This window comes from Periplaneta americana, chromosome 7 (genome assembly GCF_040183065.1).
Source record: "Periplaneta americana isolate PAMFEO1 chromosome 7, P.americana_PAMFEO1_priV1, whole genome shotgun sequence".
In the NCBI taxonomy this organism is placed as follows: Eukaryota; Metazoa; Arthropoda; class Insecta; order Blattodea; family Blattidae; genus Periplaneta; species Periplaneta americana.
The window spans coordinates 28,105,348-28,133,200 of record NC_091123.1 but is presented as its reverse complement, the minus strand read 5'-3'; the positions used below and the strand labels follow the sequence as shown (position 1 = coordinate 28,133,200).

Genomic DNA, 27,853 nt, shown 5'->3' with positions numbered 1-27,853 from the left:
ATCAGGTAGAGGGAAAGCAGAGGAGAAATAGAGAAAACTAGAGGTAAAGTGGAGAAGAAAATAAAGGAAAAATGAAGTAGAAAATTGAGGAGAAATTAGAGAGAAGATAGGGGAGAAAATGGAGGCAATATATGGGGAGAATGGAAGAGAAAATAGGGGTAAAACGGTGTAGAAAATAGAGGATAAAATAGAACAAAAGTAGGGGAGAATGTAGAAGGAAATTATAGGAGAAAATGGATGATAGGATAGAGGGAATTATAAAAGGAATGTAGACGAAAAAATAGAGACAACATAGAAGAGAATATAGAGAGAAAATACAGGGAAAATAAAGGAGAAATGAAGAAGAAGAAGAAGAAGAAAAGCAGAGGAAAAATAGGGAAGAAAAAATTTTCCCTATTTTATTCTGTATTTTATACTCTTTTTCCCCCTCTGTGTTCTCTTCTAGATCTTGTGTAATTTCTCTTTATTTCTTCCTCTAATCACTTTTCATCCTTACTTTCTTGTCTATTTTTCCTCAACATTCTCCTCTTTTTTTCTTTCTATTTTGTACTATGTATTTTTTAATTTCCTACTCTATTTTGTCAGTTATCTATTTTCTGTATGTTTAGTCGTATTTTCTGTAATTTGTCTCAATTTTTCCCCTCTATTTTCTGTCTGTTTTCTCCTCAAATTTGTACTGTATTTTTTGTTCTATTTTCTCCTGTATATTCTCATTTTCCCTCTATTTTCTGGTCCACATCTGTGGAGTGACGGTCAGCGTGTCTCGCGAAACCAGGTGGCCTGGGTTCGAATCCCGGTCGGGGCAAGTTACCTGGTTTAGGTTTTTTCCAGGATTTTCCCTCAACCCAATACGAGCAAATGCTGGGTAACTTTCGGTGCTGGATCCCGGACTCATTTCACTGGCATTATCACCATTTCATTCAGACGCTAAATAACCTATATGTTGATACAGCGTCGTAAAATAACCCAAGAAAATAAAATTAAATCTATTTTCTGTTCCATATTCTATGTATTCTCTTGTCTATTTCGTACTCCATTTTCTCTCTATTTAATACTCAATTTTCTCCACTGTTTTCTCTCTATTTAATTGCCTAATTGTTAATGTATTTTGTGTGTATTTGCTTCTGTATTTTGTACTCAATTTTCGCTCTATTTTGTACTCTATTATGTCTACTTACTTGTGTAATGTGTACTGTTTTTTTCTCTACTTTGTCCTCTATTTTCTCCCTGTTTCCTCTTATATTTTCTCTACTTTGTAATCAGTTGTGTCGTCTATTCTCTGCCGATATTTGTCTCCATTTTCTACTCAGTATTGTTGTCTGTATTCTGCATTCTATTTTGTGTTCTATTTGCTGCTCCATGTTCTATTTTCTCCTCTATATTCTTGTCTAATTTGTCTCTATTTTCTCTTATTTTTAAACTGTATTTTGTTCTCTTTTTCTATTGTATTTTCTGTGTTTTGTAACCTATTTCTGTCTCCTGTTGCCTCCTCTATTTGCTATTGTATTTTCTGTCCTATTTTCTCCTCTGTTTTCCTACTAGTTTCTGCTCTATATTCTCTCTATTTTGTACTCTATTGCCTGTTTACTGTCTATTTCCTGGTGTAATTTCTCCTATTTTGTACTGTATTTTCTCTCTTTTCTCCTCAATATTGTGCTCTAAGTTGTGCTCCAATTGTATTTTCTCCTCTATTATCTCTCTATTATTTGCCCTATTTTGTCCTTTGTTTTGTATGTATTTTCTCCCCTACTTTGTCTTTATTTTCTGTTTTATATCGTCTGTATTTTATCCTCTATTTTGTAATATATTATGTAACTATTTTCTTCTCAAATTTATGCTCTATTTTATCTCCCATTTTCTACACTATTTTATGTTGTGTTTAGTCTCAATATATTTTTTCGGTTTGTGTTCTACTCGATTGGAGGAGATGAGGAAATGTAGGAGAAAGTAGAGGTCAATATAGGAGAAGATAGAGGGATAATAGAGGAAAATATACAGGAAAAAAAGACCTATAATGTTTTTAATTTAAATTGTATTAAATTTATATTGGGCGCCATGATTGTTCGTTTCTTCGCGAGACGACGTCTCGAAGAGTCCGAGATGATTAGCAGTGTTGCCAATAGAGCTATTTTGTCGTTAAATGTAATGATTTGAAAGTGACTTTTGCCGAGACCTTATTTTCTCTCTTATATTTCTGGAATAGGGATTTAGACATTTTTTACACATCGTCAAGCGAAAAAATAAAGGTTTCTGTATTGATAATAACTAATACGGAATTTGGCAACTTTTGAAGTAGTGTTTTTGCCGATATCTGTGTTGGCAATCCTGGTGAATAATAAAAGTGAATATGGCTGACTTACGGGAGGTGTGTAATTTTATTGTGCCGTGTTTTTTGGAATAGAAAATGGATATAAGTATGCCTTATGGAATTAACGAAATCAGGTGAGAATAGTTTTATGCTGTAGGTATGAATATAATATAATGTATATGATGTAGGTCTGTAGTGCACCATATTGTCCGTTTGGAGTGACGTGATGAAAGAGGGTCAATTATTATTATTTTATTGGGTTATTTTACGACACTGTATCAACATCTAGATTATTTAGCGTCTGAATGAAATGAAGGTGATAATGCCGGTGAAATGAGTCCGGGGTCCAGCACCGAAAGTTGAGGGTAAACCTCGGGAAAAACCTCAACCAGGTAACTTGGCCCGACCGGGATTCGAACCCAGGCCACCTGGTTTCGCGGCCAGACGCGCTGACCGTTACTCCACAGGTGTGGACAAGAGGGTCAATGTTAGAATCATTTTAATTTTGGCTTGATCGGTAAGATTTCCATGAGTAGTGTGGGGTTAATATGAGGAGGAAGTAAAAATAGGAATTAATTGAAATGAATGTAAGATATTTTGTGTGATACTGACCATTAAATAATCAATAGGCAATTTCATATGAAAGTAGAAAGCATTAATTAAAAGTCAGTTATAAAATGTAGTTTTGAAACTATTGAAACTTATAATATTGACTGGGAAGGTTATTATATATATATATATATATATATATATATATATATATATATATAATTATATTGGCTACTAATGAGTACGGCAATTATCTGTATTATGTCGAGTTTAAAGGACTCGGTCGTATTACTGTTAATATCTGTGATTGTTAGGAAAGTAGTGGACATTGTGAATTTGTTTTTGCAAAATGAAGACACTCCCAATTTTGCTACCATTTCTCCAGAAAATTAAGGCGTACTGGATTACCAACTGAAAGAACGAAAAGTAGTCACATGGGAAATAATTTTGAGAAACGCACGTCACAGATTTCTTTAATAAATGTATAACTTCGTGCATATGTATTGTCTATAAAAAGTCGTAGAAATTTGGTATAATTTTGTATGTTGTCCTTTCATATGATTTAGGCTAAAAGGGGAACAAAACAGGTCTTGAATATGCCCAGGTAGTGATGTTGATTAACAACACCGTCAAAAAAGAAAGATTCAAACATATTCTTCTGCAAAGTCGACCGGGGTACACCCAATTCCACAGCTCATTCACCTGTCTATTTGTGTCTCTGCTGGAGGCCTGCCACTTGTCTTGAATCTCTCCTGTTTGATTTTGTTTCATGCCCCCAACATCTTGCAATAACAAGACGTATTATTAGTTCATAGGATCTGAAACAGTGTGGGGGTTTTTCTTTCCACTTTGCCAGATTATGGGAAGAAAATGAGTTTAGGGAGTTTTGCACGGTTTTTCTTTGGACTTTACTAGATGATAACTGTGTAATAATTGAAGCGTCGGCTGGAACAACATTGTAAGTTAAAAAATTGTCATTCGTCATGTTTCTGTGTAATAATGTTGTATGTCATGTTACCTTGCTATACTCCTTGGCTTGCAACTGTCCATCAATGCAATACGTGAAATTTGTCCACTCAAAAGTTTGCTACCCTCATAAGAACAACGTTGTACGCGTACACATTTTACCAAATGTAACTTATAACGTTGTTCCAGCCAACGCTTCAATTGTGGTATAGTAAACGTACATAATGAATGACAATGTATGAAAAATTGCAATGACAATATTTAAAAAATGAAGATTTAGTAGTAGCAATGCAGTTTCCGTATCTTGGTGTCTCATAGGTTAGTGAAGATTTAAACAACTTTTGCATGTGTCTTGTTTCAGGACATTTTGGAGCAGTTTGGGAATAGGTGTTTGATTCTGTGGAGTGACACAGAAGATGAGGAGACGGTAGTGAAGCGGCACTGTGAGAGGAGATGGGAGGCAACTGTGGAGCAAATTGCAGCCAGGATACATGCATAAACTGGTAAACATGGTTACTAGCTAATGTCGATATTTAAACACATTAAGATGTGCATGTTCTATTATTATTAGTGCATATCTTGCTGTTTGGTAGGTTGTAGAAATGTATTTTTATTTCTATCAAACTTTTTTATTTGGTTGAAAGAAGAAAAATAAAGTATACGTATAGTTTTATTTTCATAAAACTTGATTATTTCGAAAAGTATTTAAATTCAAAATTTATGTAAGAGTGCGTGCACTGTTATATATAAACAGTAATATCTCCGTTACTAATGAACGCAATTTATTCAAATTTGGCTCATATTAAAGCTCATAACATATTTTTAGCACATCTGGCCTTCGATTACATAAATTTTTATGTTGTATTTTTTTCTCGAAAATATATTTTTAAAATACACTTTTTTTTAAGTTCGGAAACTTTTTTAGAAATATAAAAAATATTAGTGCATTCCTTAGTTTCTCAACTATATGCGTACAAAATTTCAGAATGGGATATACGTAAATGAATTTGCAATAAATTAACTTACCCAGCTGGTCGCACGCTGTTGAGTAGGAGTATCACTGCAAGACTGCGTCGCTATGTATGGATACGTGTGTACACACAGTGTCAGTATGTTATACACCATAACTTACGAAATATGTAAACACTTTTGAAGCACAATTGAGGAGTGTTTTTGCAAAAGTCGATAGATGCAGAAATTTTCGAAAATGAGTTATATACGGATAACGTATGTTTTCTAGCTCCGGAATCAATCTACGAACTCGGATTTAGCATAACTTGATTCATACCGTATTTACAGACCAAACTTTCCAGGTTTTTTCAAAACTCGATAGATGCTGTCAGTTAAAGCAAAACTCGATAGATGCTCGAGTCCTTATTTGAAATATATGCAGAGTCAAATAGAACAGTTTTCAGCATAGTATTTCAGACAATTTACTTTTATTAGGGTTGTCGGCAGAAGTGGAATGCTATTATTTGTCGCCTAGTGGTAAATCGCTGAGACGTAAGCTGTTTGTTTTCCCTCCCAAAACTAAAGCTGCACTGTTTAGGATTACTCACATAACTGTAAATTACTGAGGCGAAAACTATTTATCTATTTCTCCCACTCAGCTTGCCAGTGAAGTATCGAATATGAAGTGAAATACATTTCAAAACAGTATTCATTGACGAGTGTCTTCAGACGGGTTTTAAGTAAGAGTGTTTTCCAATGTTGTGATATTCTAGATAGTTTCTGTGTGTGAATAATGGATCCAGGAGATGAAACGATTATGATTCAAGGAGTAGTGGGTGGTAGGAAATCCAGAATTAAAGAGAAGAGTCCTCGTACAGGGAAGCGTAAAATAAAGGAGCATGAACCAAATATAAAATGCTCTCATGGACTTGAAAACTCTTCTTCCAATCCACGAGCTAAAGGAAGTGAACAGTGTAAAGTGGCAGAGTTAACCTTTGATGACATTAGTGTATTTCACAATAAATTTAAGACTTTATGCAAAATAGATCAGGACAAATTACTTATTAAGTTCATGACCATCACATCACCAAAGTGTAGAGTGGTGAATACAGAGTCTTTGAAAAGAAAACAAAGTGTGTCAATTAAATACAGTATCAGGAAAATGGATGGACAGATAATTCAAGTTTCCAAGGCATAACTGGTTTCTCAAAGGACCGATTGTCTCTTCTGGCAAATAGATTCTATTCAACAGGACAGTCACCAAGGGGAAATAGAGGAGGAAATACTGCAGGTAAGAAGCATGAGAATCTTACAATAGCAGTTAAAAATGACATAAAGATGTATAAATGCAGAGAGAGCCACTATACCAGGGGAAAATCTAGTAGGGGATATCTGCTTCCAGAACTGTCTATTAAAAAATGTGGACAAATTTCTGTGAAAAAAGAAAAAACTTGGGGCTACTTGAGACTTGCTCACTGTCGAAGTATAAACATATATTTTACAGTTATTTCAACCTGTCATTTAAAACTCCACATACTGATTCCTGCTCAACCTGCAAGATAGGCCTATTCCAAATAAAGGCAGAAACTACTTGGTGAAAAAAAAAAAAAAAAAAAAAATGAACTCAGGACCCAATATAGATTACAAAATTATGAAAGATGATAATCCAGAAGTGATAAATATATGTTTTGACTTGCAACAAAATCAACCTCTGCTGAAATTATCAGTGAGCGAAGTGTTCTATGCAAGACAAGTATGGCTCTACAACCTCTGTGTTATGATACTTTCAAAGACACAAGAAATTAAGGACATTTCATTCTATACTTGAGTGGAGACCCAGTCATCAAGGGGATGTAACCAAGTCGCATCTGCGTTGCCAGATTTTTTATTTAATCTAGAAAAAAAAAATCTGCAACTAATGCCGCTTCCACCATTCATCTGTTTTCTGATTCTTGTGCCAATCAGAACAAGAATAGCATTATGATGGCAACTCTCATGGCTTTTTTGGAGCAAAGCAGTATTTTTACTCGCATTATTCATTTCTTTCCGATACGCGGTCATAGTTATATGGCTCCAGATCGTGTTTTCGGAAGAATAGAAAAAGACTACAGGAGAATGGAAGACATATTGACTCCCAATGGCTACCACAAGATACTAGAAAATCATGGACTTAAAGTCGAGTGCTCAAAAGGTGTTAAGTTAAGATGGCCCCACAGTGAGTGATCACTTACAGTAAAACTTGTGGAAAACATCGTAATGTTTCTATTACAGTGCAGAACACATTTACAGCATGTCCAGTGGCAGTGTTGTTGCTAAAACCAAGAATTAAGACATGTGGTAGTATGTTAAGCTCCCTTGTTCTTCCAGAACTCAACATGGTGTCAAAAGAAAAAAAGAATGACGTTAAGAAACTCATGCAATATTTTGAAGTAACAGGAGAGGCAAAGGACTTGTACACAACCGTTCTAGCAGATGTGTCGCATTAGACTTTAGTGACAAAATTGTACTTTTGTGTTGACACTAATAATTTTCTTCAATTTTATTGGTGTTGTAATGGGATTCATGTGAAGAGAGAGTGCATCTGTCGACTTTAGAAAAAATTCTTATTTTTTGTGCATATAATTAACAGATAATAAAAGTGCGTACATTTTTCAAATCTACTTCCATTGCCTGAAAACAAAGAATGCTTCTTGTCAAAATTGTTGTTGTAAAATAAATATTTGTATGTTTAAATAAAAAAATGTAATTTCTGTAAAATTCCACAAAACTGAGTTAAAACACACAAAAACAAGTCAACCGTGTTGGATTACTGGAATATACTTTTCAGCAACTCAGATAAATACACGTTTACTTTTGTTGGACAAAGAATAATCTTTAACTAGTGCTTCAGATTTTGAGACCAGTTTGAAAGCATGCAATGTTCTTGTGCCACTTAATGCTTTTGCCCTCTCATATCGAGACTGTAGTAAGTCACATTCATTTTTATGTTCATCATTGGTGAAAAATATAAAATCAATTCCACTAATATTCTTTTCAGCCCACTAAAATAATTTTCTTGGTGTCGTAATGGGGTACTGATGTGGCTGAAGACTTGCTGTTGCTGCTAGTCTTTTAGTGGTGCTGCCAATGCCATCACAAGGGCCCTTCCCATGTGAAGTTCAAAAAAAAAAAAAAAAAAAAAAAAAATGCCATTCAGCACTTATGGCAAAATGTTCTTTGTGAAAACACAGATTTACAAATTTTTTTTTTTTGCTTTTGTATTGGGCAGTAGCCCCATCTGAAAAAAAAAAAAAAAACTCTTTATATTTCCTATTTCGTTCTTCAGAAACCGTATTAATTGTCGTTCGAAAAAGTGAACAGAATTTGTTTTGTGTTTAAGGCACTCTGAAATTGGTACGAAGTTTTTAAGTTTTAATTCACTTCTGTCTTTAAAATAAATTACAAAGGGATGGAGTGTGATCTGATTTTTATTCCAATGAACACCCTGTACTGAGTCTTGAATCATGCAGGCATAATTTTCGGAAAAGTCAGAAATTACAAGGCATTCACCCTCCTGGAGAGCTTCTTTCTTTTCTGCCAGAAACGCAACTTGCTGCTAAACAATAAATGTGTGAGAGCTAGTGCTTCTAACTTGGTGGAAAGTTTATCTAAAAATTCTTCTACTAAAGAGTGCAATATTTCTAAATTAGTTTGGTCAATAGTTACCCATTGTTTGTAAATGACTACTGCCCGTGTGCATCATTCTCGATTAAAATTTGACCATGGTTAAGTCGGCACTTGACCATCTTCAACGCCAATTTGCGGAGTATCTATCTCGATCAAAGTTAAACAAGCGAGTTGATGATGATCAAATTTGATCACGGGTGTGGGACCGATTATCTTGAATTGAACATGGTGAAGTCGAGAAAACCAAAATGGCGGCACAATTTGACGTACTTGATGGAATTGAAAATGAAATGATGTATCTTGAACACGCAAATCACTGCGGAAATAACAGAATTGGTGTTATTGTAGAAAGAGTAAGTTTGTAGATGGATAATAAACATGTTTTTTTTTTTTTTTTTTTTTTTTTTTTTTTTTTTTTTTTTTTTTTAAATAGACTGTTTTATATATGTTTCTGCTTTGGAAGATCGGGACTTTACTTGAGGACAAAATATTATGTAGGCCTAACTGTCCAATTTTGTTAACATAATAATAAAGTAGTTATTCTATGCCGGTAATAATATAGTAAAATTAAATGACCATTTTGTAGAATGCGAGATTATCACTTATTAGCTATAGATTTGCTGTTTGAAACTATTAGGACCTACATGACGTTTTGAACAATTAGGCTATTTACGACTGAATTAAGAGAAATTACAGGGATACCTTCCTTTCCCTCTTACTCCAAAATTCAAACCTTGTGAACACAAAATAAATAGATAAATTTCAGAACAAGGATACTTTCCTTTCCCTCTTACTCCAAAATCCCAACCTTGTGCACACAAAATAAATTGGCACCAAAAACTTCCTTTTTGTATGCATGATGATGTGTAAGGTAAAAGCACCAGTCTTTGACTGTGACCCAGACATTGACACTTACGTAAACTTCACGAAATATTAAGAGAAATTATTTTATTTTCTCCTTTGTGAATATGGGTAAATTAAGTTTAGTTCATGTGGCAGTAATGGTGAACAGTTCAAGCTCAACTCTCAATTGGTTTGGCGGGAAAATTTTTGCGAAATTGTTGCAGCATAAGTTCGTAAGATTTTCCTAATGTTCCTTGCTACAACCTTTAAGGTAAGATATTATTTTGTATGTTATTAACAACAATTATATATTTTAATCGATAAATATTATTATGAAGGGCTGACCTATGATGATAAAGGAATGGATATGTTTGGTCAAACTTAATCCTAACCTAAATCAATGATTTATGGTAGTGGTGTCAATTATTGGTACATTAAATTATGTGATGTACCGGTTTTAGACACACCCCTGTCAATGATTGGTACAAAGATTATTAGCTTGATTGTCATTAATTATTCCTAAATTGAACAGAATGAAAATGTTTTGGACGTGTATCTTGAAAATATTACTATACAACCAATTTTACCAATCTTCGACATGGTGTCAATCACTGGAACACCAACTGTCAACATTTGGAACATCATGTTTCAGGTATGGCTTGTAAGCGAAACTATACCTCTGATCAAATGGCTAAGGCCATAGAAGCTGTGGAGGAAGGCATGCCTACAGCTACTGCAGCCAAAAAGTTTGGTGTGCCTAGGGTTACACCATATTATAAAACGAGCGGGAAGAGTCCACTGTTTTGAGTGATGATGAGGAGAAGATTTTAGTCCAGTGGCTTTTTTCAACAGCATGTCTACAGTATCCAGTAACAAAAGAACTTTTGTTGGATAGTGTTGAACAAATTTTGAAACAAATGAAAAGAGCAAATCCATTCACCGATGGAAGGCCAGGCAGGAAATGGTACACATCATTTTTAAAAAGACATCCTGAATTAAGTGAGCGTGTGGCACAAAATTTGACGACTGCTAGAGCAAATGTGACAGAAGAACAAGTTCGCAATTGGTTTTCAGAAGTTCATAAATATCTTAGGGACAAAAGCATCCAAATAGGGTATTTAATGCAGATGAAAGTGCATTTTTCCTGGAGCCTACGGGGGAAAAAAGTGATTACGAAAAAAGGGAGTAAAGTTGTCTACAGTATTGGGAATGATGAGAAAGAAAATCTTACAGTTCTCATGACTGCTAATGCTGCTGGCAAGCTTGCTCCTCCTATGGTAGTCTTTTCATATGCCAGAATACCCAGCTTAATAGCAAATAGTATACCTACAACGTGGGGGATTGGACGATCTGAAAGTGGATGGATGTGTGGTCCTACTTTCTGTGAATATATGACTAATGTCTTCTATCCATGGTTAATTCAGGAAGAAATCCAGAGACCCATAATATTTTTTATTGATGGCCATGTGTCTCATATGACACTCAATTTGTCTCAGTTTTGTTCTGAGAATGGAATTGAATTAATTGCACTATTTCCAAATTCGACACATTTACTGCAGCCAATGGACGTAGCAGTATTTGGCCCACTGAAAAAGAAATGGAAGGTATCTGTTAAGAAATGGCGTCTAGCAAATTCCGGAAATAAACTAAAGAAAGAAAATTTTGGACCTGTCATGTCTGAAGCAATACAATGCATTACCGAGCAATCCATTCAGAATGGCTTCAAAAGTTGTGGGCTCTGTCCTTCTAGTGTTGCAAATGTAAATTTCAACGAAATTGCACCCAAAGATTGTGAAGTTTCAGTGCCTGTAGTTTCATCAGTTGCCTGCAGAAGTGAATTTAATCTAAAAGATTGGCTGTCATTTTTGGAAAGTAACATACCCGAAGATAAAATGGCTGAGTTCAGAAACAGTTATGACAAACATGATTGGACTGGACGTATTGAAGATACTTCACTTTTCCTACTCTGGAAAACTATGACACAACAATTAGACAGTGACAATCAAACAAACAGTCAGGTCATAACACAACAAAATGAATCTGAATCATTGCCGTCTTCACCAAGTAAGTTCACAAACACCACGCCTCACAAATCTTCCTCATCAAATGTATCTGTAAGTCCTCATCCAACACTTTCAAACTCAACACAGTCTGATTTGGCTGTTCCCATGACACCACCAAGTAGACCTACATCCTCAAAACAACCTACCCTGATGTCAAATGTTCCTTCACCATTTAAAAAGGTATTGTTTTGGCCTCAGCCAACAACCACTAAAAAACGAAAGAATAAGGAAAAAATACCTTCTGTAGTAACTTCTGAGGCTTGGCAGAAATATCACATGAAGAAAGAAGAAGAGAAAGTAAGGAAACAGCTAGAGAAGGAAGAAAGGTCGAAAGCAAGATTAGAAAAGAGGGAACTAAAGGTGAAATCATTGAAGAAAGCAAAATTTGAGCCCAGCAGTTCAGAAAGTTCAGAGGAGTGGATTGAGAGTGAGGACAGCTTAGATGATATTGAACTAGTAGAAGAGTCGGAGGAAGAAACATGTGACATTATAACCTGCAAGAAACCTAATGTTGGCGATTATGTATTGGTCAAGTTTTGTGGTGGCAAACGGAATTCTACTGTGTATCGATATGCATGTGTGGTGCAGGAGATATATCCCAATGACAATGAAGTGGAAGTAATGTCAATGAAATGTATCAGCGATGACAAAAGAATCTTTAAGATGGATGAAGAAGATGTGTCTGTAGTAAAAATGACATCGGTCATTGGAAAACTACCTTGACCAATTCTCTTGCGCACTGGAGCAAGATTAAAATATGAATTTTCTAAGCCTGTGAACATTTTCGAAAAAGCCTAAACACAAGTTTTATGTATGTATTTCAGTGTAGGGTAACTATGTCTAATGTCAGCCAGCCCCTCAGTAATAAGTCTTCATATTTTCATGTTTATCCTATGACTATAAAAAGAAAGAATGTGTGTAGAAGTATTTATATTTTTGTTTGTGTTAAGTTGATGATTATTGTAGTTGTTTATTATTGATTTTTCATACTGACTGTCTATTGGCGCATTTCCATATGTTTATTTTTCAATTTGCACCTTGAATGAAAGTGAAGTCAGTCACCAACGAAGGTATAAAGTACAAAATTAAGTGTTAAACAATTCTGTGATTTAACATAAATGTCAATCACTGGTACATGGACACTGTCAAAGACTGGTACATGCTGAAATCTTGAGTGTCTATGACTGGTACAATAAACATGTGTTACAAAAAAAATTTATTGCTTCATTAATAAAGACTATTAATAATTAAAACTACCATATGGCACTCATAAAGCCTGAAGCAATTAGTGTGTAATGATACTGTTTAGTTTAATTATTTCGTTTTATAACTATATGCAAAATAAAGAAATTTCATCACTAAAGTGTCAAAGACTGATGCTTTTACCTTATTCGACATACACAGACGATTTTTTTTTTTTTTTTTTTTTTTTTTTAAATTATTAGTGAGGTATCCGTATACTGAAATTTTCCCAAATAAATTATTGACACTGAAATGTGTCTTTTCGTAAGCAAGATGATGAGCATTGGACAAACACATACAAATCTGCTCTTTTTAGTAGCCTATTTCAAGATAATTGTCAGTGAGGTATCCGTATACTGAACTTTTCCCAATTATTATCAATAATATGAAATAACTACTATATAAATTACGTTACAAATTATGTGGAATTATGTAAACACGTATAACTCATATTGAATTGTGAGGTTAAATCCAACCAGGTAGCCTGCTTTTCTCTTAGAGAACTTCCGTCAGTACTGTTATTCTCTAATATGGATGCAGAATTGCTGACGAGTTCTAAAAGAATTCCCACTTCGAACTGCGAGAAGTTTGATGCTCTTTTCTTTTTTTCTTCCATGATTATTGAAACTTGTTATTTGAAAACTGTGAGGATGTTTGAAACTGACAAACAAAAACGAAGCGATAATTGACAGAGTGCGTTCGTTCGCTGTTTTATATGTGGTAACCTAGCGCTCAGGTGATTCTTCTCAAGCGAGCGTACCATCATTGTCAAGAATTAACCATGTTTCCGTGATTGCTGATAAATGGGCTAGATGATCGAGACTGGTGCACATGGGCATACATCTATCATTTCTGTTTGAAATGCTTCCTGTAAATATTGAATGAAGTGTGCTGTTGGACAATTTTTACACTTTATGAAATAACAATCAGGGGATGCAGGGTTACATACAATTTGTGAAATCAGATCTTTGTAATTTCTCAGTGGCAGTTCTAGATTGGCTGTCAATTTCTCAATGTTTCCACCATCAATTAACAACTTTACATTCTCATGATGAGCGCGCACGCACACACACACAAAGTGTTGCCTAATTTTACTGTATGGCCAGTCCTCAAATATAGTTAAAATCTGAATTTTAAGTTTTCTGTGAATAGTATTCCTGAAACACTCTGCTAGCTTATGAATTACGTCACTGCTACTCTTCCCATCTGGTGTTTCTACTTTTTCTCAACGCGAAAAATCTTTTCCTTAAGCGTTTGTTTTATTTTCTGATATTTCTGTTCTGTGATAATTTCTTCTTCTGAATTGGTGTTTCCCCCATTGACACCAAACTTTCATTCAACTTGTCAATGTCCGTCACTGACACCTCTGAATTACTTGACGCACTACATTTATCAGTTTCCGAATTGCCTGTTGTTTCTTGTTCAATGTTCTGGACACTAGAACCGGCTAAGATATCAACACTGCTGATTTGAACTGTACTTGATTCACCAACATCTGACATTAACGAAATTTTCTTACGACAATTTTCACAAATCCTAAGATTGTATGACAACTTAATGTGTTGCATGTTCAATCTTTTAATCATGTTGAAGGTCACGCACTTTATTAATTTCCCTTTCTTAAACCTACGACTGTGGTTACTTATTTTGAAAGAATAAAACACTGATAATGTGTAGGTTATGTTACATTACTCATTGTGATTAGGTTACACTGTAATTGGACCATCTAAAAACAATAAGAGAAACCACGCCATACACACTCACAGTAATTCTTTGTTATTAATGCCCGAATGTTTGAAAATCTCGGAACAAACTGAAGAGAATTCATTCTGCCTTGGACCTAGTTTAAGTATTATATATCCCAGCTAAGATTCTGCAGACGTAAAGAAAGATGACTGGCAGTCGCCAGTGGTGTGATACTGCAAGGGATTAAGATTAGCGCAACATAGCTCTGCGCGCGTATTTGTTTAGTATTTTTTTTTACTCTGTCATTTATTGCTTTCCCACTACGAAATTTGGCATACTTACAGATAATTAAATGGAGAACATGGTGATAACTAAAAAATGGTATTCTAATGGCCGGTTTCACCAACCTTCGTTATCATTATAATGTCTCGCTAAATAATTTAATGACACGTTAGTTAGTTTTTGTGTTTCACCAAGTATCATTATTGCTAATGCATCTTTAAATTCATCGTTAATTTATTAGGACCTATTCGTCGCGTTAAAACAGTAACGATGCGTTAAGAAGTCAACGTAATTATTCGATGATGAAGTTCTTTATTTAGAACTTCAACATAACGACGAAGTTATATGTTGTAATAACACTCGGAATAATTATTTTGAAGATTTAAGTGATAAAGAATTCCACGAAAGCTACACATTAAGGAAATAAGTAGTAAGAATGATTGAAGAAGAAACTGAATACCGGTATATTGTACGGTCAGAATATGACAGAAATCATCCACTTAACGTCTCTTCAACAGATTCTTCTCGCTTTAAGATAACGTTGCGGGTAGTTTTGAAATAGTAATTGATGATATGAATGGGGTATCAAAAGCTGTATTATCTAGATATGTGAATAAAGTATCAGATGTACTATGAACATTACAATAGTCATTATTTCTATAGGATTGATAAGCTTATAGCAAATTTTTATGTTGTCATAGACAACATAGATTGTGTACATGTTGCAATCTTATATCCTGGCAGTAATATAGCCAAAAGATTCTGCAATAGAAGATCGTATTTTTCCTTCAATATTCAAACAATTTCATGGGCCTATGTAACGCTCCACATAGAAAAATTGTGGCTAAACTAGTGCTGAGGTAGTTTCCTTCGTACTCTGCTTATACACCTTGAACATACGAATCTGTGACAGGTTATGTTTGATTAGTTTAGGTTTTTGTTATGCTGCCTTGCATATACGATATACGATCAACTGCGTTACCACAAAAAAATCCCTTATAAATTCAACGATTTTCACTTCTGAAACCAGCAGAAGTACCTCAGCGCTAGTTTATTGAAATTGTAATAGGTTAGAATATGACAGAATCACCAACTTAACGCCTCTCCAATAGATTCTTCTTGGTTTAAGATAATGTTACGGTCTACATGGATAGCTCAACATTCCAAAGGAGGATGCCTTTTAAATGAAAAGGGTGCAAAGAGATTTTCTTTTAGGAGACAATGGATACCCCCTAAAAGCCAATTTAATGACACCTCTCCTGACTCCTGCCACACAAGCATGGCAAAATTGTTACAGGGTCCTAATAAATTTGCATGAAATACAGTGGAAAAGTAGTATGCAATTTATGGAAGAGGCGATTTCCTGTCCTAAATTTAGGTGTAATATAACTGCTTAGAATGCTTTGTTTATAATTAATTGTGGCATAAATTTTGAAGCTGTCGACCTTATAGTCTGCTGAATTTTCTCAGATTTCGTTTAGAAGCTACAATTTAACTACTCTACATTCCTATTATTTACATTTGGAAGCAGCTGTCTTTTTTTTTTTTTTTTTTTTTTTAATTGTGGTGTGACAACATACTGTATTTAGGAAGATGTTCTTAAAATTACTGCCACTTACCTGTTTGCCTATGATTGTTTCCTCATGCCAAACAAAGTCAGCCATGGTCATATGTAACCAATGAAATTCGCGATTTCGAAACCATGGTCATACGAAAAACAAAACATGCAAGATACAAGTACAAAATCTCCTTGTTAGTAAACACCTGTTAATTTTAAAGATACGAGGCTTGTGGCCAGTTTTTCCAAGTAATGTTTAATTTGACTTAACAAATGTTAAATTAACAGCTGGTTTATTTTTAACGTTTTGTTAAGATGTTTTCCATTTTTCCAACATAACTTTGTTTAAAATAACCAACACTTAACTTTAACTGTCGTTAATACTATTCTAACTACTCAACAGCAGTTGGTAATGATTTTGCATATATAAGACAACTTCTTATTGGCTGATATTATTATTATTATTTAAATTCTGTACTGTAGAGTAAGTCATGAAACATGTGTAAAATCGTAACCTGTTACAGTTGCCATGATTCATACAGTACAGAGAGTTGATAAATGAAAGTTGCATTGACTACTATTGAATAATAATTATTATTATAAGTATGGTTATGTTTTATAATGCTAAATATAAATTCCTGTTTAGAAAAATCTCAGAATTATGACCACCAGGTGACAATAATTACACGAATGTGTGTGTAGTCAACTGTACACAACACGCCGAGGAGAATTCCGTATCATATAAAATTCTCTAATTCAGTTCCATGTATAAATAATATGTAATTTCGTCCTAAAGAAGCAATTGCTGCTGAAACATTTTATTATTGACTCACTGTGTATTTTGAAGTAGTATTGACATCGGCTATAGTTGAAGAGCCAGTAACATAGAATCTAGAGTTAATAGTAGCTGGTGAATTGGAACAAGTGGCCTATTTCTGTTTGTAGGATATTCAAATCTGACTTCAATTTCTTGCCACGTTGAGATCGCACAATTGCTCAATATTAAATGGATAATAGCTCAGCATCGAAATAAGCGTCAGTATGATAATCAGTTGACTTATAAAGATTATCTTCCCTATATTAATATTCCAAAATATCTTTTAAATTATATATTACCAGTCTTATGGCCGGTTTCAGAAAGCTTCATTAAGGTTTTAATGATTCATTAATGTATTTACCGGTTCATTAAATAATTTTTATATCTCACCAAACATCTTTAGCCTAACGAACCAGTAAAACTATCATTGAATTTAGTGATAGAAATTTCCGTCTTTAAATTTTTAATTATTCATTAGTTGGAATATAAAATGGCGGAACGTTTTGACGCAGAATTGTTATATCTGGAACTGCTCGAAAATTAAGAATCAAATGGAGATAATGTTAACCATTTAAAAACCGATCATTTTGAAAATTTGAATGACACAAAAGTTCACAAATGATACCGCGTCGCGAAGATTGTGGTACCAGTACTCAAAATTTTAGAAGAAACTGATCATAGGTTAGAATATCATAAAAACGGCTGAGACAAAGCTGAAACTAGTCAACTAGGTAACATACAACTGAGTTTTATTTTAAGATATGAAAGTGATTATTATAACTACATACCGGTACCTAAGAAATATTAGTAAATTAATACATAATGTGCATTCAAAGATAGCAAAACTTAATCGGTATATTAACTTTCATTTATTAGAATTATATTATAGCTAGCAATAAGATATGTTTGCACTGGCTTTAAAACAGAAGCGAAAGAGCTGGATTCTTGGAATTTATAATCATTTTCTTTCTGATGGAAATTTAATTTTCCAGCAGGATAATCACCCCGCGCACACTGCCATAAACGTTCAAAGACGGTTCACGGAAAAGCATGAAAAAGAGGAGGATTGACAAATATCGAAACATCCCACCTCAAAATCCAGATCAGTTCTGGGATCAAGTTCTGGCTACCTGGGAAGATTTCGCTAAGGACCAGAACTATTTCCGCGATCTGGTGGACTCAATGCCCCGAAGATGCCAGGCAGTGATAGATCCACATGTGTATTTCTTTTATTTTTCTTTAATTTGTTTGTTTATCTTTGTTTTATTTCGGGAAGAAAATTGATTTCCCAAGAGTTTTTTAAATTCTCCTAGTGGAGCCAGAGTTGCGAAATAATTCGTTCCACTACACAAAATTAAAAAAATGAAGAAAAGTAACATGTATAAAAATTAGTTACGCTAATAAAAAAAAAAAAAAAAGGTTATCGCCGAGAATCGAACACGGGCCCCTGGGATGGCAAGCCAACTCGCTACTGACTGCTCCATCGAGAGTGATGTCGTAATCAGCGCGACGAAGGACATATAGCTGCTCGGCTTGAAGTTTACGGAGACAACGTACATATAAACGTACTCTTGTAAATATTTTAATATTCAGTACTAGTTAATGTTTCATTTGGATTGATTTACTGAAGCTTGGTGAAACAGGCCCTTACTCTAAATATTCCTCAAAGAGAAACATAACATGTTATTTTCACAACTTTTGTCTGAACAGCTGTGGTGTTATCCGCCATGTTTAACTGTTTGTTAAATGAGTTAACGGCCTGAAATCCTACATTTAAAGTTAACAAACGGTTAAGAATCTGTTAAGCCAAACAATGGGAAAACTGTATTTAACAAACTGTTGAAGGTTTAACAGTCGTTAAGTGTTCTAACAATACTTGGACAAACCGGCCATTGGTGAAACAGTCAACTTTTAAAGATCCTGTTAAAATTAAACGATCCATTTGTTGACAAGTCGTTTGTGCTGATTTAAAAAAGCTTGGTGAAACTGGCCATAAGTGTCCGAACATTATGAATATCAAGATTTATATAATAATGATGGCATAAAGTACTGTGAATACATAAAAATGGAAAGTGAATATACACAGGCTGAAAGCCATATATTGAAGCTTCCAAATGATACTAACCTCGATTTCATACGATAACACGTAATGGGAGAAACGAATATTTATATATGTCAATGTGGGCAATTTTTCAATAATTTTGATGCTGTATATATATCTCAAAATAATCAGAATTGGGGGCCAACAAAAAAAAATATGGGTGTCTTATTTTTACCCTGAGAAAGCATAAAAAAATTTTCAAACAATTTTAAAAATATGAGGTCAAAATGTGTCCGGTCTGATGTGGAATGACTCATATGTGATTGTCATGTGTCTTGTTGCAGAGTATTTTGGGGCAGTTGTGGATTGGAGTCGACTCTGGTGCAGGAGATGGGAGACAACTGTGGATGATATAGCAGTCAGGAAGGGTGAATAAACTGGTAAACCTGAATTACTAACTAGTGTCGATATTGAAATATAGTAAATTTAGAGTAGCATGTTGTATAATCAGTGCAGTTTGCATATCTTGCTGTTTTATAGGTTGCGACAAAATGTAAGGTACTTGTAAACAAATTTGATGGTGATGTGTACTGTTGCAGGGTATTTTGGGGCAGTTGGGGACTGGAGGCGGCTCTGGGACAGGAGATGGGAGACAGCTGTGCATCAAATAGCAGTCAGAAAACATGCATAAACTGGTAAACATGAATTACTGATACAGACATGGAATATTGTTAAGAATTAAATTTTGTGGATTTAGGTTTTTGAATGTTTGCATGGTGTATTATCACTATAGTTTGCATATCTTGTTGTTTTATAGGTCGCGGAAAATGTAAGGCACTTGTAAGAAAATGTAATTGTCATGTGTTGTGTTGCAGGATATTTTGAGGCAGTTGTGGACTGGAGATGGATCTGGGACAGGAGATGGGAGACAGCTGCGGATCAAATACCAGTCAGAAAACATGCATAAACTGGTAAACATGAATTACTGATACAGACACGGAATATAGTTAAGAATGAAATTTTGTGGATTTAGGTTTTTGAATATTTGCATGGTGTATTATCACTATAGTTTGCATATCTTGTTGTTTTATAGGTCGCGGAAAATGTAAGGCACTTGTAAGGAAATGTGATTGTCATGTGTACTGTTGCAGGATATTTTGAGGCAGTTTTGGACTGGAGGTGGATCTGGGACAGGAGATGGGAGATAGCTGTGGATCAAATAGCAGTCAGAAAACATGCATAAACTGGTAAACATGAATTACTGATACAGACACGGAATATAGTTAAGAATTAAATTTTGTGGATTTAGGTTTTTGAATATTTGCATGGTGTATTATCACTATAGTTTGCATATCTTGTTGTTTTATAGGTCGCGGAAAATGTAAGGCACTTGTAAGGAGATGTGATTGTCATGTGTACTGTTGCAGGATATTTTGAGGCAGTTGTGGACTGGAGATGGATCTGGGACAGGAGATGGGAGATAGCTGCGGATCAAATAGCAGTCAGAAAACATGCATAAACTGGTAAACATGAATTAATGATACAGACATGGAATATAGTTAAGAATTAAATTTTGTGGATTTAGGTTTTTGAATATTTGCATGGTGTATTATCACTATAGTTTGCATATCTTGTTGTTTTATAGGTCGCGGAAAATGTAAGGCACTTGTAAGGAGATGTGATTGTCATGTGTACTGTTGCAGGATATTTTGAGGCAGTTTTGGACTGGAGGTGGATCTGGGACAGGAGATGGGAGATAGCTGCGGATCAAATAGCAGTCAGAAAACATGCATAAACTGGTAAACATGAATTACTGATACAGACACGGAATATAGTTAAGAATTAAATTTTGTGGATTTAGATTTTTGAAGATTTGCATGTTGTATTATCACTATGGTATGCATGTCTTGTTGTTTTATAGGTCTCGGAAAATGTAAGGCACTTGTAAGAAAATGTAATTGTCACGTGTTGTGTTGCAGGATATTTTGAGGCAGTTTTGGACTGGAGGTGGATCTGGGACAGGAGATGGGAGATAGCTGTGCATCAAATACCAGTCAGGAAATATACATGAACTGGTAAATATGAATTACTAAATAGTGTTAAAATCTCGTGCTCTGAAAGTTTTGGGTAGAACTTGGATCTGGATTATTGTTTCGTGGATTATAGACAACATTAATTTAAAGAAGAGAATCTTTTGGTTGTAAATAAATAGTGAAATGTCATTTTGGTATTTGAATAAATGGCTTAGGCGAAAGATATAATTAGTAAAGTTTGAATGTCATTTATCGTACTAAATGAACTGTTTAAAAACGCATTTAGAGTGTGATGTAACTTTTGAGAGATATTTTGCATTGCTGCACTTTAGGGTTGTTTGGCAAGTGTATGCTGAAATATGGTTATGTTAATAAATAAGTATTCGCTTGTGGATTGGATTTGAGAAATGTTAGAAACGGTACAGTTCATTTAAAATGATAGGAGGAAAGTTGGTACCTCACCAGTGATGGATATTGTTTTCTGCCGAGATTTTAGAATTTGTCTGCTGACTTGAATAGTGTTACGGTATAGTTGAAATCCATGTGCCTGCATACAATTGTAAAGGAAACCTGTTTTGAAGTGTACATACGCCTATAGATAGAGCATTTTAAGATTAGAGGGGGGGGGGGGTAACAAATGAAGTTTCCTGTTATTCTGAAAATTGTTTCCACATGAGTGCAGTTCTGTTAGGTGAAATTATTACAATAAGGAATGCTGTGGTCGCGCAGGTAGAAATCTGATTTTGACCTCATTGGACTGCTGTTTAGTGAAATACTCTGTTGATGCCTTATGGCATTGTGAAAATAGATATTTTTGCAATGGTGTTGAATTCTTGTCCTGCCGGTGGTGATAAAATTAAATAATTGAGGAAATATTGTATTTCGCGTCTGTACTAAAATCCGAGAAATGCAAGTGTCCCGAAGTTTTTGTTGGGACACTGGGGCAATTGTGTGAAAACTGGGAATGTTCGAGAAAAAGTGGGATGTCTGTTTAGCGTAACTTAATAGTACAAGTAATGAGGAAATAGAAGAATTTTAAAGTAAGATATGAGGAGCATCGTTTCAAAATGTATTATGTGCAACTGAAAATTTTTTTGCACGAACGACAAAAAACTGGATTACTCGTAAAGCAGAGAAGTTTTGAAAACACTACACAAAACCATTTTTAAGTACTGGTTTCACAGTTTACAAATATGACGACTTGGAACCATCAGACTTGACAGCATGAAAGATAAATAAATAGAAAGTAACAAATTTAATTTCGTCCACCGGGGGACTTGATACGTTTTGAAACGATGCTCCTCATATGATATTTTGGATAATACTGAGCTGACGTCGTTGTGAATTTGTCTTCCAGATATTTTGTCTGCCGGCCGGAGGAAGATGCAGCTTTTCCTGAGGCCCATGAGGAAGATTAAGAAGAATTGCAAGATTTGAAGAGGACATCAGGAGTGAAGGATTTCAAGAGGACTTGAGGAGTGAAGGATTTCAAGAGGACATGAAGAGGAGTGAAGGATTTGAAGAGGACATGAGAAGAGGTGAAGGATTTGGAGAGGACATCAGGAGTGAAGGATTTCAAGAGGAATGTCCCCAGCTTAAGGTTGGAAATAAAAATAATTATAACACACAGTTCATTAGAACGGATATACAGGGTGAACCGAAAGTTTAAAAGTAGTATTTGGTAAATGAAATTATCTGAGCCATATTTATGTTTCTTTTTTTTGTTGTATACGCGAGCTTCATCTGTGCAAGCAGCTTTACAGTGTTGTCACAGTGCAGCAGGGTTTGAAATTGCTTTGCGGAATAAAAAGTTCCATTGGTTTGGATGAAATTTCTGCACATTTCATTTAGTGTCATAATACTAAGCATATTGGGAATTGATTGAATAGCTTTCCCAAAATATGCTGTGAGATGTTTCATATGATTTTTTTTTTTTAAACAACTGAAAGAATAATCTCTTGAATTTAATGACATTACTTAATGGTTCACCCTGTAAATGTAAGAGCACCTATAGTCGACAGGACACCTGTAGTTGACACGAATTTTTTAAATGAATTTGTTTTTTTTTTCCCTAAGGTTGACAGCTATGTCAACTTGAAACAGCTAGTTTAAACATGCTTCATGGAGTGTGCATGAATATCTTAATTTTTTTCGTCTACAAATCTTAGAACATATAGTTGACAGGGGCTGTCAACCTTAAGTACCCAGTGTGTCAGCTTTAGAAGACAATATTGAAGAAGCAATAAAGAGGTAAATGACGTCTGGTTTGATGGACAAATTGAAAACTTTCCAGGAAAATAATGGAGCCTGTTCCACAGAGGATTCTCTGGAAGAAAGTAAAGACCTTACAGCTTCAAGAAAACATAGTGATATGAATGTATTAGAGCTACAATCTCAAAGAGAAGCACCTAGACTGATGACACAACAGACAGTTGAACCAGAACCACGTATTCCCATGACACTACAGCTATTTTAACCACAACCACCTATTCCCATGACACCACAACCACCTATGCTCACAACACCACACCCAGTTCAACTATTAGAACCTCCTTCACTGTCAAAAGACAAAGCACCTGAAATGGTGCCCACAAGCAAGGGTTTTGTGTCTTCACTATTGAAAAGGACTTTATTTTGGTGTTGCCGTGTTGAAAGAAAAGCCCCAAAGAAGAAAGAGAGAAAGAATTCCTGCTGTAATTATCTCACCATAGGCATTAGAATGTGTTGAAAAAAGGAAGATAATAAGAAAAGTATTGAGCAATTTGTGAATTTGTTGTGGGGGGGGGGGGGGGGGGGAAGAGAAATCGTCCAGATTTAGTTACCTCTGTATTTTTGTAATAAAAGGACTGGGTGTTAATGCAAGTGAAACAGAATTTGAAGCTATATATTTCAATCAAATAATTGGGTATGTGGAGACTGTGGAGTGGATCTTTCTGTATATTAGACTGAAGTTTTAATGTGTTTGTATAAAGTTAAAGTTGTTGTGAAGCAATAATAATAATAATAAAATAATAAAATTAAAGCTTAATAACTTATGTAAGGTGTTTTATTGTGTATCCCATTGACATAATTTTTTGAGGGTATAAAGAATGTGTCAACTATAGGTGCATGTCAAGAAGTTATTGTTAATTTTATTTTTAAATATGAATATATTAATACATAGGTAAATTGAAGTAGGAATTTAAAATTCTTTCTTACAGTAAAGTACTAGAGTTGGAGGATTGAAAAAAACAGTACATGTTGACTACTGGTGCTCTTACCTTGTAGGAAAGACAAAGTATAATCTTTTTGCTGTAAGAAAAATCCTTATATAAACAATAGCACGTGACTGAAGTGAGGCTTCATTGGCCGCTGTTAGGCACCATAGATTGTCAGTACGTGTTCCCGCCTACTGTTGTACATTCTGTTTCATGTTAAACATTTCCTGTTCCTCGTCAAGTAGGCCTAACCTCACTACTATGCATTCATTTGCTTAGGAAACATTTACTTAATAATTACTGTAATTAAAACTCACATAACTTATTATATACATTTAAGACTATTTGTTTTTGTGTGCTTCTGAGAGGGTTTCCAGTCTTGTGTTTAATAACCACACACACACTGGGGATGTAGAAGCCATACTTGAGTACCACGTGCTTACGTGAACAAGTACGAGCTCAAGTGACGTCAGCTTGTTACAAGAACAGACTACCTCATCTGTGTTCATAGTACATAACAAAATATAAAAGTAGCTTTTCTTTTCCATGTCGTTTTACATATGAGTGAAGTTATATGTTTGATTGTATTTAACAACTACAATTCAATTTTTTATTTTCAAATAATACAAGATGATAGTTTCCAAATACTGTGTCGTGTGAGTGTTTCGACTTGGAGCCAATCACGTGTTTAGGATTTTTCTTACAGTGAAAACAGTGTAGATACATATTGAGATAGGTGCATTTTCTACTTATGCCAGCTGATTGCGGTGAGGTTTGCTGTATCTGTAAATTTGATTTATAAAAAAGTGGGAGAATTAGTTGGTTGACAATATGGACGTGGTGGAAAAGGTGTTTGATCCATTGCAATTGGGAGAATATGATGTGTTTCGAATTTGTTAGACTGGCACTATGATATTATGTTGGAGAAAGTATCGTTTCGGTGACTTGATGAGAGAGAACATGAAAGGAAATAGAATAGAACTCGGATTATCTTGACCCCATGAACGATTTTGTCTTTCTCTCGCTTTTCTTTATTTCTTTGTTGTGGAAAAGAATGTAGTACTATACCTTGTATTATTACAAGTCTTTTACCCTTACATAGTACTACTGCTGGCTATAAGAACAGTTACTTGTAAAATATCTGCTTTCAAGGTGCTGGCCTTCTATGCCCAAGGTTGGGGTTTGATCCCAGGCCAGGTCGATGGCATTTAAGTGTGCTTAAATGCGACAGGCTCATGTCAGTAGATTTACTGGCATGTAAAAGAACTCCTGCGGGACAAAATTCCGGCACATCTGGCAACCTCTGCAGTTGCAAGCGTCGTTAAATAAAACATAACATTAGCCTTCAAGGAAGTGGTCCCTAGAACTTGTACACAATTTGTAGGAAACCTGTGCAGCATTCAGTTCCTGTTGTACTGTTTGGAGAAATTGGGGGCTCATTTTGGATGAAAATAGGAGATTGGCATTGAAATTGTGCTTGATAACGTTTGTAAATGTATAACAGGAGACCTCCTCTACTATTCTTGTTTTCTGCGAACAAACATGACAAGGAATTGTGATCCACCACCTAGCATGCTAAACACAATGGCATGAAGGAAATTACAAAATTGGGTAATATTCACTTAATTTATGAAAGTATTTATGCGATTTTTTCGATTAACTGTCCAGTCGAACTAATTGATTACCATGTTGGATTGACTCCAACCATTTCATTACCACGGATAATAGAGGTCCTACTGTACTTGCGTAAATGACCTGATGAGAGATAACACGAAAGGGAATACTTGCCAGAGATGAGTTTTCAGCAGTGGCATGTTGATTGGGTTTTGTAATGATAGGTGCGGAAATTGTTCGTTAGTGGGTTATAGGTGCGTAGCAAATGAGGTTGCCATCATGGTTGTGGTGATTAATGGGCTGCGTGTCTGGTGGGAGGCCGTGCTTCTGCTGCTAAGATGACATGTAGTCATGACACGACAGCTAGTAGAGGCCGTTGCCATTCATATCAAGACTATGATGTCTATAATGGAAACATATTATCTGTAACTTGTAGTTGTTTAGATGATATGGTATTCATGAAGGGATCGTTATGTACATAAAGAATAGAAAGTCGTGTGCTTGGATGAGGCGAAAATTCAGACATAAATTTCGTGACAGGCCTGTAGTATACCTTCTAGAAAAAAAAAAAAAACTAATATGAAGGTTATTTTTTAATAGATTGAATGAAACAGGTTTTGTGAATGACAGAAAAAGATGAGGAAGAATTACAGCCCCAAGATTAGAATGACAGGCTTAATTTTTGTAATGAGGTGTTAGAAAAAGTTAATAATGAAGAAGTCGATCCCTGAGCGGTTTCCTGATTTCATGTACATGGTCGTGCGGCATTACAGAATGACAGATATTGTGCTTGAAGCTCCATTGTGAGTTTTAACGAGTTAAGGTGTGGAAGTGGGAGGGGTGCTGAAGATGCAGTGCAGTTCGGAAATGTGGATGTTAGGTGTATACATGCATTAGTGGAGGCGGTTCTATTCTGGGGTACGGATTTCATAGTTGGGACATTTGTAGGAAGCTTGTATCACAGCGGCTTTTCTACAGATTTTGTCGAGAATGTAACTGTGCGTGTAGTTAAAAATATCAGCTGGCATAGTGTAGAAAATGAAATGGTTTGTGAGAGACATGAAATGAATTTTATTGTTTGCATAAGAAATGTGAGGAGTTTGATGCAATGGATTGTGTATGTTGCAGAAACAGTGAATTTTGTGATACATTTAGAGTGATTGTAAATGATTATTAGCAGTGTGATTTGTTGATATTAATGGTATGCGCGAAATTTGTTGAAAAGTTAATAAATGCGAAAATTGAGTGAAAAATATGTATGAATTTTGGTGTAATTGTTTTAGTTTGATAATTACGAAAATTTGGGAGAACATTAAGTGCAGAATCAATAATGGAAATGCCTGTGAGAAATTTTTGTCATGTAGTTCTGTATGGTTGTGAAATGTGGGCTGTCACTTTGAGAGAGGGGCAGAAGTTAAGGGTATCGGAGAATAAGGTGCTTAGGAAAATATTTGGGGCTATGAGTGATTAAGTTACAGGAGAATGGAGAAAGTTAAAGAATTGCACGCATGTATTCTTCACCAGATTAAGGGTGCATATGGAGTGTTATTTGGGAGGCCAGAGGGAAAAAGACTTTTGGGGAGGGTGAGATGTAGATTGGTGGGGTTATGCAAGGGTGGCAATGAATGTCCGCTTTCATTGAAAGTCACTTGTAAGGAAGTAAATAACGATATTTTGGACGAAACATTGGTTTGATAGGTACTTGTGACTAAAAATGACTTTGTTCCAAATGAGAAGTGGAAATGTTTGTTTTTATAAAGTTTACATGTACATTTTGACATATTTCATTGTTGAGGATAATTTGCGTGAGTAGTGGAAGCAGAGAATGAGAATTTGTCTTTCCTACTAATGTAGAAGCAATATAGTCTGCCCCTTGCAGTTAAATGAAATGGGATAATGAGTTTTTTTGATGATGGGAAGAATGTACCGTTACATTGAATAATTATGGAAAGAAATGTTATGTAATTATTTGTTAATTTGGGAAATATTGATGATTACACTGCTAATAATTATTTTTCATATTATTGTATATACTGT

The 27,853-nt window shown here is 35.0% G+C and overlaps 1 long non-coding RNA gene across 3 annotated transcripts; it reads left to right on the top strand.

Annotated features, from left to right (window-relative positions):
- Nucleotides 1-2,335: 2,335 nt before the first annotated feature.
- Nucleotides 2,336-27,634, top strand: LOC138703019 (uncharacterized). 3 transcript variants are annotated; one of them, XR_011332938.1, is made up of 10 exons: nucleotides 2,336-2,442; nucleotides 4,185-4,326; nucleotides 19,317-19,412; nucleotides 19,572-19,667; nucleotides 19,848-19,943; nucleotides 20,124-20,219; nucleotides 20,400-20,495; nucleotides 20,676-20,771; nucleotides 20,952-21,047; nucleotides 22,363-27,634. It is a non-coding gene; the product is annotated as an uncharacterized lncRNA (long non-coding RNA). The 3 variants fall into 3 exon arrangements; XR_011332940.1 differs by lacking the exon at nucleotides 19,848-19,943; XR_011332939.1 differs by lacking the exon at nucleotides 20,400-20,495.
- The last annotated feature ends 219 nt before the right edge of the window (nucleotides 27,635-27,853 follow it).